The 15,666-nt window shown below is 42.3% G+C and overlaps 1 protein-coding gene across 1 annotated transcript in view; it reads left to right on the forward strand.

Annotated features, from left to right (window-relative positions):
• The first annotated feature begins 229 nt into the window (after positions 1 to 229).
• Positions 230 to 15,666, forward strand: part of GJA5 (gap junction protein alpha 5) — a 39,820-nt gene continuing 24,383 nt past the window's right edge. The window contains exons 1-2 of the mRNA XM_072769477.1: positions 230 to 340; positions 914 to 1,061. The gene's annotated coding sequence lies outside the window, so the exon portion shown is untranslated. The remainder of the gene's footprint in view (positions 341 to 913; positions 1,062 to 15,666) is intronic.

The following is a 15,666-nucleotide window of genomic DNA, read 5'->3' on the forward strand; positions in this document are numbered from 1 at the left end:
GCATGTGGGGTGACAAAAGCAAGGGCTTCATTAATTCTGTTTCCACCATCTCAGCTACACGCCTGCAGCACGTCTGTGCTCCTGCCCCTGGGCGGGGCCATGCAGGGTGGTCCTCAAGAGGCTGGAATTCAGAGCTGGATTGTTGAGTTCATAATCCTGGCTCCGCCACTCCCTAGCTATATAATCCTGGAAAGTCTCCTAACTTCTGTATGCCTCAGTTTCCTCCTGAGAGGAGGGATAAGAGTGGCTGCTTCACTGAGTGGTTGTATGGATCTGAGAATATATGTACATTATTTGCTTAAATTAATATTTAAAGTAGGAGGACAGTGTTTGAAACACAGTAAGTGCTGCACAGCCTTGCTATTGTTAGAATTGTTATAATACTATTATTTCCTCTACCCTTGTCTGCCCTTTCTAGATATAATGAAATCTGATTTCTCAGGGACCGTGTTTCCTCTATTTCCACCTCTGACTCAATCTCTGAAAATGTCTGAATTAAACAGATGCAAGTATTTCCTGGGCAAATGTGCTTTGGGAAAAAAGAAAACCAGCTTTGCCACATGTAATGGGAAACAAAAATCTGATAGAAAGAGGTGGGGTGATGATTCAGGAAAGCAGTAGAAGTTCAGCCACACTAGATATGCTGTCCACTTTAGTGGGTTCTGGTTTCATCATTCCTAAAGTGAGTGATTTGCAGTAGGTGATCTCACAGTTTCCTTTCAGAGTTGACATTTTTTCCCTGTGTTCTGCTCTACTTTGAGCTGCGATCACTCTTTGGATTTTGAATTTCAAACAGTCTCCTAGGTTTAGAGCCTGATCATAAGATCTCCTGATCTCAGAGTTTTTTTTTTTAAAGATTCATTCATTCATTCATTCATTCATTCATTCATTCATTCATTCATGATAAACATAGAGAGAGAGGCAGAGCCACAGGCAGAGGGAGAAGCCGGCTCCACGCCGGGAGCCCGACGCGGAACCCCATCCGGGGACTCCAGGATCGCACACTGGGCCAAAGGCAAGCGCTAAACCACTGAGCCACCCAGGGATCCCCATGATCTCAGGTTTGTATATATGCCATGTTACCACTGCCTTGTGACATGTGCTAGGTTAATCTTTAAAGTAACAAATCACAAATTATATATGAAACTTATAAAAGAACAAAATGGATCATATTCTTTGTTATACATACAGGATGATTGGTTGACAATGTAGGAATTCATATTAGGATGCCAAAAAAAATGCACATGTCATATAAGCTGATCTCTATTTAGGCAGTTGTATATAGCTAGCCATACAAATCTCTACTTGCTTATAGATATTTTATGATACATATATCTAGTTATACATAGGTAGATAAAACTGAGATACATATCAGACACCACCCTATTTCCTAGATCTTTGTGTCAGGAATATATAGAACACTGCACTGAAGAAAATACAGGTCTTCATAATTTTTGAAAATCTACAACTTTTATGAAAAGTCACATATGTGTCTGCATATCTATACAAATATAAATATTGATGTATAGATTACATAGATATATAATCATTGAATGTTAATAGTTATTATTTCAAGGTAGTGGCATTTCAGGTGAATTTTTTACTTTTTTCCTTATGGCTTATGTATTGTGAATTTTTTTTTATGTTGAGTATGTATTATATATATAATCAGAAGAAAAAAGCCCTTTCTATGGTGAGAAGGAGAGTATCTAAAGACACTAACTCAGATATTGGTATAAAGATAAAATCATCAAAAGGAAAAACTAACAAAATATCTGATGTAGTAACTGAACAAAGAAAGAATACCCCAAATCTCCTAAGGTAAGAAACGTTTATCGCATTTTTTAAAAAAGATTTTATTTACTTGTTCATGAAAAACAGAGAGAGAGAGAGGCAGAGGCACAGGCTGAGGGAGAAGCAGGCTTCATGCAGGGAGCCCCATGTGGGACTCGATCCCGGGACTCCAGGATCACGCCCTGAGCTGAAGGCAGGCGCTTAACCACTGAGCCACCCAGGCGTCCCTAGTGCATGTTTTTAAATGTAATGCTTTAGAGACTTTTGTTTGTAATTAAGTTCTAGAGCTTCTTGAACATTTCATAGGACTGATTGTAGTCTTATGATTGGAGTGGAGACAATTTAGCCTTTTGAGGACAATCGAGTGCTTTAACACATTTCTTTGCATTTTCTTTTCTTTCCCCCCAAACTTCAATTTATCACATTTGTATTGGAGTTTTCAATATGTTAATATGGGGCACCCTTACATAGGTCCCCCATCTTAGTCTGCCCCTCCCATGACACACACACCTACACCCACAACCACCAGTCTTTATTTGAAAGAGAGCCCCCCTCTCAGCTGCACTCCTGCCCCAGGCCTCTGAGGGTAGCCGTTCCCACAGGGGACTATCAGGAGAGCCATGAGGGCTGGACAAACCCGGGAAGCAGGGGCAGGCTCTGAGCTGATAGCCTCGCAGACTGAGATGTTCACCCGGGGCAGGTGAGAGACCTGGGCACACTTCCTCCAGAGTGGAACTTGTCTCCCTTGCTCTGGATCAGGTTCTTCTCGGGAACAAGGAGTCTCACTGAACAAAGGGTCTCAGTTCCCACTGCTGTGGGAGTAGGGGCAGGAGGAGAGGGAAGGTGAGCATGGCAGGAGCTATTCCTCCTGGGACTGTTTAGGATCTGCTCATTGGCCTCCTTGGTGAGGACACTCCCACCCCAGAAGCCAATCAGGCAATATCCCAGGGGGCTGGAGAAGAATCCCCCTTAATGAGGCCAGTCCTCTGCATTCTTCTTGCCTGAGCTCAATCTCGTTTTTAAAAATTCTACTCAAAATACTCATTTAGTAGTGAAAATACACTAAATAAGCACTTATAAAGTACCAGGGGCCAAAACAATTGGATGCTTTATATGTGTGAGCTAATTTAATCTTCTAGGAACTATTATCACCCACATTTTACAGATGAGAATACTGACTAATAGGGAGTCACTTTCTGTAAGTCCTACAATGAATTAAGTAGCTCAGTTGGATTCAAATCCAGGTCTATCTTCCCCTTGAGCCCATGTTCTTAACCTGTGTTCTCTACAGCCACACACTGAGCTCAAAGCTGTGAACAAGACAGCCATGGTCCCTGCCTTCATGGAGCTCACAGTCCAACAGGAAGAAAGGACGAAGAAGAGTAATGTGTATGTGTGTATGAAACATGAGGGAGAGAGGAGAATGCAAAGTCTATGGCACTTACAGCAAAGAGAGCTAACTTAGGCTGCTCAGATGCTTCACCTGTATTTGCAAAACCATCTTGTAGAATGTTTTGTGAACATAAGCCTAGCTTAGAAAACAGAATCTGGCTTGCCTTAATCTTGTCTGAATCTTTGCTGTGAAGGAACTGCAGGCACTTGGGTGAGCCAAGCTTCACAATTAGTTGGGGTTGGTGGATAGCAACAAGGTGAGGCAGAAATGCATGCAAATCCAAGGTGGAAATTAAGGACTCTCCTCTGGCAAATCCTTTACTTCATCTTGCCCAACAATCTTGGAATTCCATCTGGCAAAGAAAGTGGGAGATTCCTTTCTCCCACAACATTTCTTTTAGCAAATATCTGAGGCCCCTGATCTATTGGGTTTTGGTTTGAGAGGAAACAGAGTCTTCCAAGAATAATGGCAGAAGAACAGCCATGTGTCAGTTTCATCCCCAAAGCCTCTTTCCCTTCCATCTCTTAGTGGGGAAATTTAATTACAGACCAGACATAGTAGAAAGGGCTAATCCTGAGTGTTGGCCTCCTGGAATGGAAGTTTAATTTCAAGAAGTACCTTATTATTCATATTTATGTCTGTCTCCATGAAAATCAAACATTATATTTATATCCTAAATACTTTAGTAAATAAAGAACCCCTACCCCCAGTCTGTTCCTATAAAGATAGCAGAAGAGAGTGTCAAAATATATTCCAACAGATGAAGTGTCTTCATGGCAGGAAAATGGATTTAGAACTTTATAAAGCGTTTATTAAAGGAATGGCAAATGTCAAAGGTTTCAGCTAGAGCTTCTAATTGTCAAGTTAACGATTCTGGGAAAGACTCAACCAAGCTCTGTGGGGCCTGGTAAATATCCTCTGGCCATTTTGATTCAACACTCAATTTCTTAATGTAGTGGCAGAAAGGAGCTTTAACTTGGAGTCCAAAAGACAGGGTTCCAAACCCATTTGTTAACCGACCTTGACTCAATTCTGAAAATTCTCTTCATCTGTTGACTAAGGGTCATATTTACCTGACAAGGTCACTTAAAGGATTGATACAATGATTGCAGGTGTTCAAATAAAAGACATCCCCTTTTCTATCCAAGTCTGGAAAAATAGGCGAGAATGGCACAGCAGCCAGGTGGAAAGACATCAATATATCACATTTATTACTGATGAGCCTAAGGGTCAAGGCTTAGCCTATGGTATGTAACAGCAGTGGGCTTTTCTTCCCAGTCACCCAGCAATGCTGGACATAGCTATACCCCTGTCCAATGGTGAGCATGAAGGAGCAGGCTAAATGCTAGCTTACTGATGGCAGACAGCTCCCTATGAGGAAGAGAGAGTAAGGGTCACCCATGCCCACAGAGCTGCATCATGACTTTTATGGGTCATAGGCACTTTTGCCTTCAGAGGTCCCCTCCTCCATAACAAATACTAAAAATTATATTTGCATTGCCATAAGGATGAATTTAGCATTACATTTCTTTATTAGCATTACATTTTAACATGTTTTCTTGGGGGTGCCTGGGTAGCTCAGTAAGTTGGGTGTATGGCTCTTGATTTTGACTCAGGTCATGATCTCATGGGATTGAGCCCTCTGTCAGGCTCCATGCTCTGCTTGGGATTCTCTCTCTCTGTCCCTCTCACTCTCTCTGAATAAAATAAATAAATCTTAAAAAATAATTTTTTGTTGGACCCAACCTAAAAGATTTTTTCCAATTTTATTTTTAAAAATATTTTATTTATTTACTTGACAGAGAGAGCACAAGCAGGGAGAAGGGCAGGTACAGGGAGAGGGAGAAGCAGGTTTCCCACTGAGCACGGAGCCTGATGTAGGGCTCCATCCCAGGACCCCCAGGATCATGACCTGAGCCAAAGGCAGATGCTTAACCAACTGAGCCACCCAGTTGCCCCTTTTCTTCTGATTTTAAAAGAAATCAAAACTTTTTTGTGTGGCCCTACCAGTATTTGGGACCCTAGCCACTGTACTGAACAATCAAGTTGGCCTTGCATGCCCAATCCTTGTTCCCAAATATCCCAACTAGATAAGCCCCTCCTCTGTTCTTATGGAGTATTGGTAAGGCCAACGTGGAGGTACTAGGTATTACTCCAGACAGGATGCTCCCTAGAACCCATGAAAGTAAGGTGCTAAAAAAATGCATGATGTAGCCTAGACTGTGAATAATAACAAAGTGTATAAGACAGTCTCTGTTTTCAAAAGCTGATTACAGCATACAGCAGAGAGATATACGTGCAAAACTGGAGAATAAGTCACATGCTGAGGGAATTTCCAGAAACAGTTCCTTGAGGTAGTGATATTTGTACTTGGCCTTGAAGGATGAAATATTTTTGCTAGACAAGGTGGGATAGGATGAAATGGGGAGGTCATTCCAGACTGTGAGACTGGCAAAGAGATGGATTTGCTGGAACACAGGAATGTTCTGGAAATTAAGTTTAAAAAGCAGCCACTTACCTTATTCTTCTGCCCCCACCAGACTCCCTGTTTAATGTATAACTGTTTGTTTTATAACAGTGGGTGGAAGGGAGGAAAGCTATTATTTATTTGGCATCTACCATGTGCCAGGAGATTTACAGGCATCACCTAATTTAATCTGCACTGTAGTGATTTGAGGTGGATATCACCACCCCCGGTTTTTCAGACAAGGAACTTGAGACCCTGAAAGTATAAATGACTTACCTGTGGCCACAGAATGGCTCTTGATTGCCAGCCCAGGGCTCTGTTCTTTGACTCCTGGGAGATCTCAAAGGGGTTTTCTGAGAGTTATACAAAGAGCTCTTACAATTATAGTTCAGGTGGAATGTTGTTCCAGAGCCTCATTTCTGGCCCTCCAGCATCTGGACTCTTAGATGAGGATTTTATTTCCTCTCCTAACCCTGAGCATCTATCTGTTGAGGGCCCTTCCATGCCTGTCTTCATCTGTTCACAGCACTGACTTCCTTGGCTTCCTATGCTGGTCCAGATCTCTGCTGTTCTAGGCTTGCTACTTGTGATTCCAATCCAAGAGGGACTGGCTCCAATCCAAGGGGTCCCTGTGTGCTGTCCCAAGACTGTTGGGCCTGTAGGAGCTAACAAATAGTGGCCCACTAGCTAATATTTGGTAAGCACCTGCTCTGTGTCAGGCACTGTGCTTAACACATTCTCACACTTTGTTTTCTTCTTGCAACCTTCCTCTGACATAGGCATTATTACAATTTTACATGTAAGAACACTGGAACCCGGAGGGATCATGCAACTTTCCCAAGGCACCACAAGTGGTGGTGCTGGGGGTAGGATTTAACCCCAGCAGCCTGACTCTAAATTCTCATCCTGAACCTCAGTGGAGCCTAGCCTCTTAGAATACTTAGAGCCTCACATCATGTCTTTAGTATTTGTGAGAAATTGGCTTTTGCTTTTCTCCAGTTGATCTCAGTTTCTCAAAGTTCTTCCGTATTTGGAATCTTTCCTTTGTTGTCTTTCGAGTTAGCTTTTATAGGCTTGGATTTTATTCCCTCAGAATTTTGTCATTTGGGGGTTTCCTGTTCAGAAATTATTAATTCTCTTATATCTGCATTTCATTCGGTCTTTTTGTTATAGATATCTAACAACTTCATTGTTCTACATCTGTTATTTAATTCTTTTTGCTCCTAGCTTGCTTTCATCTTCCCCTTGCAATGGTCAGAGGGTAAGCACAGAGACTTGAATGTCGAATTCTTGGCTAGAAGTCACCTCAGGAGTCCTCCCTTTTTCCTCTAACAGGACGAAGCAATAAGAGAACATCTGTGGGTTTTATCTCTTCACATCCATTCCCCTCCTTCATCAGCATAAAAAATTCTGCTTTGAGGGACATGCTCTTTCCCTGTTGATGTTAGGGGGAGCATGACATGGTGGCACCACATGGCCTCGGCTTAGATCCCAGCTCTGCCACTAGACTGTGCTCATTTGGACTGCTAACTCAAACTCTCCGTGGTTCGGTTTCTTAACTAAATAGTATCCTCTTCATAGGTTTATTGTGATAAGAAAATGTGTGTAAATATAGTGCTTATAACAGTGCCTGGTAGAAAATAAACACACCACGAATATTAGTGTTTTTTTTTTTTTAAACAATCTTTCCAAGGCTAGGCTGAAGGAATGTTCTTTCCTGGAATTTGAATCCTTCACAGAATGGCAAAAAGACAGAAATCCATTAGAGCTAATTTATTTGGGTATTTGTGCCCCAAAGAAATGGTTAATTCGTTCCTGTTCCCTGGATCCTAGGCAGTCCTTCTGGTTCTCAAATCTGAATCTTCAGAAGTTTTTTGTTGTTGTTGTTATTGTTTTGTTTTTTTTTTTATTCTGCATTCCACTCCCAACATTCTTCCAACAAATGTCCCCCCCTCCTCCTCATTTTCCTCTTCCTCTCCATCTTTCCTCTCATGTTCCTTCCATTTTCTTCCCCCACCCCCAGCCTCTCTCTCCCTCCTCCCCAAGCCTAAAGTGGAAGCTTTGGTTTCTCACACTTTCTGCCAAAAAAGCATCCCATGAAAATGGCTCCTTAGCCTTAGCCTAAATACTCCCATAAAACAGCTCCCTCTTTTTTAAATTGACAACCTCTGAAAGTACCTTTCTTATACTAGGCAGAAAGCTTTTATAGGACTCTGAAGCTAGAACATTTGGTTTTGGAGGCTGGCTCAGTCATTTACTTACTATGTGGTTTGGGCAAGTTGTCTAGCCTCTATGCCTTGGATTCTTCACCTGTAAAATAGAAGGTAATAATAGTAACCATTTCATGGTATCGTTGTGAAGACTTGATGTCGTGATACTTGTGAAGCACTTCGATTTCCAATAAGATTAAATTCATGTTAACCATCCTCTTTCTCCTCGTTCCTACCATAGATCCTAGCTCCACTCTTTTGAGCTGCCCCGAATAAGGCAGATCTTCCTCTTAGGCCAGTCTTTCAAATACCAGCATGCTCTGTTCATGTCCCTCTTTCCTCTGGGTTCAGTATGCCTGACTTCCTTCTGTCCTACCTGTGGACTTCTTCCCATCAGGCCAAGCCCCTCTTTGTGATCTCAACTGATCAAACTAGAAAGATCCAAATCTGTCTTTGACTTGTCTACCTTATTACTTTATCAAAAGTAAAACACAAATAAACCTCTTATAGGGCTTCCCCCCACCCCTGGGGATGGTCTGTGCCAACAGCTTCTGGACTCTAGAGTCTTTGAGCACCACTTCACTACCTGGGCCTGGGGATAGAGATGCGATCAGGAGGAGAATGGGCATGAAGGCATACAGGAACAACAGCAGTGGGAAAAACTTCCCGCCTCCCCTACCAGTCCCCACCCTGGTTTATACAGAAGCTGACCTGACATATTTCCTGCACTTTGCCTGTTCTGTCCTACAATTATGGGCACAGCTCCATGCTAAGCTGTTCCTGGTTGTTGACATGCTACTGGCAAGCCCTAATAGTTTCCACTCATTGGAAGAGCTCTCCCATGGTATGGGAGAGCAAGAGTCTGATAATAATATAGGTTGCATGGCACTTTGTGGTTTGGAACACATTAGTTCATTACAATATTGGGATGGATTTGTCCCGGGCAGAACAGTCTTTTTATAAAAGGAATACTTGTTTTACAATGAGGACTTTAGCTTTGAAGAGGTTAAGGGGATCTTGCCCATTCACACAGCCACAAGTGACAGAGCTTGCATTTGAGTTGAGCTCAGAGTTCTTTCTGACATACCTTGGGGCTTTGGGGCTGCTGTTGGATTGTTGCTGTGAGTGTGTTACTCTGCCCTGGAGGCCACAGGACCTCCAGTAGCTTCTTTCTTAATGGTCACAGAGACACCAAGAACCGGGTGGCCTGAGGCCTATAAGTAGGTCTAGCCTATTCTACTTATAAGTAGGGGAAACTTTTGGATGTAGAAACATAGTAACTTGAAAGATGCATGATGTTTAGTAAGGCTGCAGGGGTGTCCTCGAGAGAATGACAATTGACTGGTGAATTGGAAGATGTGTTGTTGGAGGAATCAAGATATAATGTCTATTTATCCCTTTACTTACAAAGTCCAAGGGAGCCTTCTGATGAAGGTGCTTATTCTTAGGGCTCTTTATGGAGATTCTAAAGAAAATAAGTTATTTGCTGCCATTCCATTTGGATTTTCTTGGATTTGGGCAGTCTTAGGGTGAGAGAGGAGCCCAGGATTCCATGGGAAAAGACTACTGTGGTGTTCTGCCCAGCTCTGCCTTCAAGCAACTATGTGTTCACCCAGCCCTGGACTGGGAGTAAGACTGAAATTCTTGGCCCTGAGCTCTGCCTCTAATTGCTGGGGGTGGGGAAGCTAAAAGCAGGGAGCAGGGAGCCAAAGCAGAAGTGATCTTATATTGGGTGTGATCCAAGATAGGGCAACTAAGAAATCATCCTGTGAGTCCCTGAAAATTGGAAAACAATCCTGACTCATCCCGTTGTTTGGCTCTCTCCAGAACAAATTAACGTGGCTTGCAAAGCTCCTAAAAATCTGGCCCTAAACTCTGACTTCTTTACAAGCCAAGTTCCCACATACCTTTTGGTCTAACAATGTAGAATTATTTAGTGGTCTTTAAAAATGCCATCTCTCTTTCTTACCTCATGCCTTTGCTCATGCTGTCTCATACTGCCCGAGATGTACTTCTCCCCATTTCTCCATCTGGAGAGCTTCTACTCACTCTTCAAGACATACCACAATGTCTTTCCTTCTGTGGAGCTCCCCTGGCACTTTTGTGACTTGCCCCATTCTCGGTTCCTACAGCCTTCTGACTTTAGCTCTACTGTGGCATTTCTCACATTGTCGTGTAGTTGATTTTGTGGTTGAGTGCACAGACATTGAAATCAGCTGCCTGGATTCAAATCCTAGCTGTACCACTAACCAGTGTGTGACCCTGGACAAAGTCTCTATTCTTGCTTCCCTCCTATGTAGAATGGGGGCACTAGTACTTATACTGAGTTATTATGAAGATTCAATGAGCCACCATGTATTAAGGACTTAGATCACTGTCTGGCACTGTGTTAGTATTGTTGCTTCTGTTATTATCATTTGTTTGACAGTCATACCCGTCAAGGTTCCCTCCTATTCAGGTCAGGTATATGCTTCAACCATCATGATAAGGCCACTTGCACATCCATGGTTAATAAGCCAGAACTAGAATGTGACTTTCTCTCTCTGCACCCTTGTGTATAGGGTGAATAGATGCCAACGGGCAAGGTTCCTAATTTCATTTCAATTTCCTTCAAGGTCAGAGCTCCACCTTGATCCTTTTTATAGCCTCTGCCATCAACTTACAGCATGTATTGCCCAGCCTCCGCAATCTAGATATAGGGATATCCTCCTAGACATGGCGAGCTAAACCAAGACACCATTTTTCTTCCAACTAGTTCTCCATACCCATGGAATTCTTGGCTGGCAACACCACTCATTTGGCTCTCAGAGGGGTCTGGGCACCCCAGACACTTTATGACACCTTAGGTTTTGGTGACTTTTAATGTAGATGTCATGTTTGAGTCACTTGTACATCTGGTTCCCAACACAGTACTAAACTCAGTGGGGTTTTCAAATGAATAAATACATGGATAAGTAAGGAGTAGGCCATCCATTGCCATTAACATACCCTCTACTTTCCCACAGTATAGTGGCAGTGTGATTGGAAGCACCTGGGCTTTCCCTTATTGTCAGCTGAAACCATCCTGATTGAAACACGCCTCCAAGTGTTTGCTTACTTCTGTTCTCCTTACCTGGTATGACCTTGAGTTTTCAATACAGTGCCACCAGCTGGAATAAAAAAGGTCTAAGGACATATTTTGTGCTACCCAGAGAACAACTACAAGAGCACATATAAAGTTGGGCATTCAAGTCAAACTTTAGCTTCTTCCAAGCTTTGGCTTGGTATAGAGAGAACCAATTGTCTAGAATCATAGACACTGAACTGGAAGGAACAGTCACTGTAATCTAACTCAATCTCTTCTTTTTACCAATATGGAAACTGAGGGCCAAAGAGCATGAGTGACTTCTCAAGTTCACTTGACTCTAAGTGTCAGTTAGGACCTGAGCTCAGGTCTCCTAAGTCCCTGATCAGCACTTTTCTCCTTGGGCTCTCACTGTTCCATCAGCCTTTGTGTCTTGCACATGTCCTCGCCTCCATGGGCAGAGCTGCTGTTCAATTCCAGGGATACATTGGAGAGCACTGAACCCTGGGCAGGGCTGGAGGCAAGAGGCACAGGAGATAGTTGTTTTGGGAGCAGCAGGCCCCACGGAGGAGGCAAGAGTTTTGACAAAGTTTTGTTTAGCTGCTCAGGATTTAAAATTCTACCCATGTTTCCCCATAGAAATCCCTTCTCAAGATTTTTGCAGAGTTTTCTCAGGCTCTGTCAAGGTCACTCTTATCTCTACTTATTCACCACTCACCCAGCCACTTCCTTTTGTGTTTTACATGTGGTGGGGAAGGGGTTGGTTGATAGGGAGCCTAGTATTTTTTGTTTTGTTTTGAATTGTTCAGAAATTCTGCTTTTTCCCACGAGCTGTTTGCAAGGCTTTGAAATGAGGGCTCAGAATCACATGGAGTAACTCACTCGGGGCAGAGAGGGAATATGTTAGTAGCACAAATTACTTTGTTTTAGAAATTCAAAAGGGTACTACTTACCTTCAACAAGTGATATTTATAGTATCAAAAAATTGAAATGCCCAATAACAGGGAGTGAAATGAATGTTGGTAAATCCAAAGAGTAGGAAACTGTGTAACCCAAGGACTCAACCAGGGAAATAGGAGACATACCAGTCTAGGATGTACCACACAGGTGTCAGTCTTTGCAAATTCTAGTGTAGTGGTAACATTCTTCTAGACAGAAAGACACAAACAGATTAACAGATTGTTTTGCCTTTGGGTGCCATTTCCTTCACTATACTCCTGATAATCATTAAAAAGGTGAAGAAGATGTATATCTATCAACATAGAAAATGTCCCTGACATATTGTTAAGTGAAAGGAAATCAGATTACAAGACAATGTTCATAATACAATTTCAGTTTTGTAAAAAAATTTTAATGATACAAATGTGGTGAATAAAAATAGGTATCAATATGTTAACAGTGATTATAGGGGATTTTAAGTCCTGTTTACACTTTTTCTGTACTACCAAAAAGCATAATATGCTTTTACTTTTGATACTTGGAAAACACTAGAAGGGTTAGAAAAAATAAAGCTTTCTATTTGTGACTGGGGCCAGAGATTCCTTTATGAAAGAGATATTGTGGAAGGGGTCAGTTCTTTCATTAACAAAATTAGGAGATAAGTATATGTTATTTCCCTTCTCTGTGAAGAGAAGGAGGCAGGAAGATGCCAGCCTCAGTGTAGTGTGGGATAGAGACTCTTTGGAAACTCTAGAGAGGGGGATGTATTCCTGGAGTCCCTAGTCAGTACTTGGCATCATTATTTCCCATCCTGAGACCATCTTAACTAGGTTGTTAGAGTCTCCAGTACTCTCAGCGCTGTAGTTAAGCAACATTATGCCTTAAATAAGCTTTTAGGGTCTAGCCTGGGAAGCTACCTACACTTTACAACATTATTTCTACAGGAAAATGTACTCCAAATAGCACATCACCAATTTACATTGGGGCTTTTAGGACACAGCTGTTTTCAGTTTGGAGACCTACTTGGCCTTTTCCTCTTTATTCACTAAGTATTTGAAAAATCCCTATTAGTTTGTGAAAGATTGCAAATTTAGGGACAAATCCCTTGGTTTATGCTGCATTTGTTAGCCCAGCACCTAGTCAAAGGGTTTTCAAGACTGAAGGGTTCTTGGAGATTGGCACCACTAACAAATTTTTACTTCTCATTGATCAAGTTGGCTGGAGACACCCAGGGATCACTAGTTATGCTAGTGATTTATGTCTTCCCTAGCACTCTTTTTCTTATTATGGTGGTTAATTTTATGTGTCAACTTGACTGGGCTAAGGTCGCCCAGATAACTGGTGAAACATGATATCTGGGTGTGTCTGTGAGGGTGTTTTCAGAAGAGATTAGCATTTGATTCAGTAGACTCAAGTGAAGAGATCCTCTTCCCTTACCAATTTGGGCAGGCATCATCTAATCTGTTGAGGGCCCAAAAGAACAAAAAAGTAGAGGAAGGGCAAATTCTGTCTCCTTGAGCTAGGACATCCATCTCCTGGATATTTGGATATTGGAGCTCCTGATTTTTGGGCTATTGGATTCTGGAACTTACATCACAGCTTCCCTAGTTCTCAGACCTCCAGACTCAGACTGAATTATATCACTGGTTTTCCTAGTCTCCACCTTGTAGATGGCATATTGTGGTATATCTCAGTCTCCATAATTCCTAATTTCCATAATTGTAGAATAATAAGCTATTGTGTGATCTCCTCACCCCCACCCCAAGTATTAATATATACTAGGAAATGTTATGAGGCAGCTTAAAGAGTGCTGACCTTGGCATGATTAAAGTTAGGTGCTGGCCTTTGGTAGTTGTGTGGCTTTAGAAGTTATAAAAGGAAGGGATGGACGACCTGATCTCAGAGGGCCTTTTAATATCCAACAGGTGAAGACTGGACTGAGAAGCTCACCTCATATCTGCGCAACAGATTTCAACCTGTTTGATAAGAGGCTTCTAGGTCAGGGAAAGGGTAGGTCATGTTGACCTCTGTTAGATTTATCAGCCATTTCAATTACCTTGGAGGTTGGTAAAAAAATAACCTTTCTTGAACTTCTCAACCTAGAGCAGTGATCTTTAACTTTATCTGGATGAAGAATGCTTTGTGAATAGATCAAGACTGTGGTCCCTCTTCCCTAAAATTTTGTGTATGAATGCAGGGGTTCCTAGGCCCCATGAACCTCACCATAAATCTTCTAGGGATCCATGCATGTAATAGAAGATCCTTTGGCTAAAGTCCAAATCAGCAAGTTCATGATTTGGCCAGAGGTGTTTAAAAATAGCTTAAGAGCAAAAGTTTTACGTATCCTCTCAAAACCCTTCAGGATCTAGAGTCATCACTAGATCTTGGAGACAAGCTGTATCAGGACGCAAAGAGGTGTTTTTCTTTAGTTCTTAATAGGTTAAACTCCAGGGACTTTCAGCTAAGAGACCCAGCAGAGGTCAGAGGATCTGTTATCAGTTAATTGGTCTGTTCTGCCCTAAGGGAAGTCCCCAGATTTCCTCAATTCTTTGAAAGATCTGGCTTCTGCTCCTGATCTTGGACAAGCTGCCTCACCACTGTGGGCCTGAGTGTCCTCATCTGACGTAGTCGCCCTTTAAGTTCTTGTCAAGCTCCAGTGTTTTGTTATTTGTGAGTCCTTGAGATCGGTGTGGCAGAGACAACCCTCTAAGAAGTCATGATTCTGGATCATAACTTTGGTCTGCTCCTGTCACTGAGGGAATGCCTGTCCACAGAAATTTCTAGAACACCCTGCCTGAGAAGCATCTAGCTTCCCAGAGGCCTTCAGGGGGAAGGCAAGGAACAGAGTTGGTTTTTGTTTGTTTGTTTGTTTGTTTGTTTCCTGCTTTAGGAAGAAACTTATTAAGGGTCATCTTGAAAGGCAGATGTCCACAGGGCACATATCTGTAACGAAATGAAACTCTCCTCTCACCCTGAGGAACAGGAGAGACAGGCTAGCATTAGGGATTTAGCTGTGCTCTGAAGAAACAGAAATCTCTTCTCCGCTCCCAGACATTCTCCCATTTCCATGACTCACCTCCTCTCATTCCAGAAAGTCATGCACAGGAATTAATTTATGGGCCTTGTCCAGAGGTCTTTAAGTAAACAGTGCTACCAGTCCTTTTAGCTACCCAGACATGCTTGATTTCAGGCCCCAGGGAGGAAGCTAATGACTTGTAGTTACTTGGCTATTGTTTTCCGAAAACAATTTGACTTCCTTTCTGATAGCCTCAGAATTCCTTCTTTACAAATTAAGATGCTGGAGCCAGGGAAGGGCTGAGCTCACCAGCTTGGTAGCACAATGCTCCAGGATAAGATTACCTTTCTGTAACAAGTTACAGAGGCTCCTTAGAGGCTGGTGGGCAGGCAGCTCTGGGGATGCAAACCCCAAATGGGAATGGAAGGGACTTCTGGGCCTTTGCTTCTCTCTTGAGATCTTACCTCCATTCCTTGGCATGTAATAATAATAATGGTGTATAATGTCCAAAGAACAAACTTGTGAAGACAATGTTATAACCATTTTATAGATGAGAATGTTGAGGCTCAGTGGTTTGCCCAAGATTACACAACAAGTAACGGACAAGGTTGAGGGTCCATCTTCAGTCTTCTGACTCTGAGTTATGGCCTCTTTGAGAGAGACATGTAGATCTAAAGAGAAGCCTTATGTCTAAAGTTGACAGATTTTTGTCCATCATCTGAGAACTGAGTCTTCATGTTAGATAAGAGTCTATATTTGAAATTCACTGGAGATGGGGTTTAA

Source organism: Canis lupus, chromosome 12 (genome assembly GCF_048164855.1).
Source record: "Canis lupus baileyi chromosome 12, mCanLup2.hap1, whole genome shotgun sequence".
NCBI classification, from domain to species: domain Eukaryota; kingdom Metazoa; phylum Chordata; class Mammalia; order Carnivora; family Canidae; genus Canis; species Canis lupus.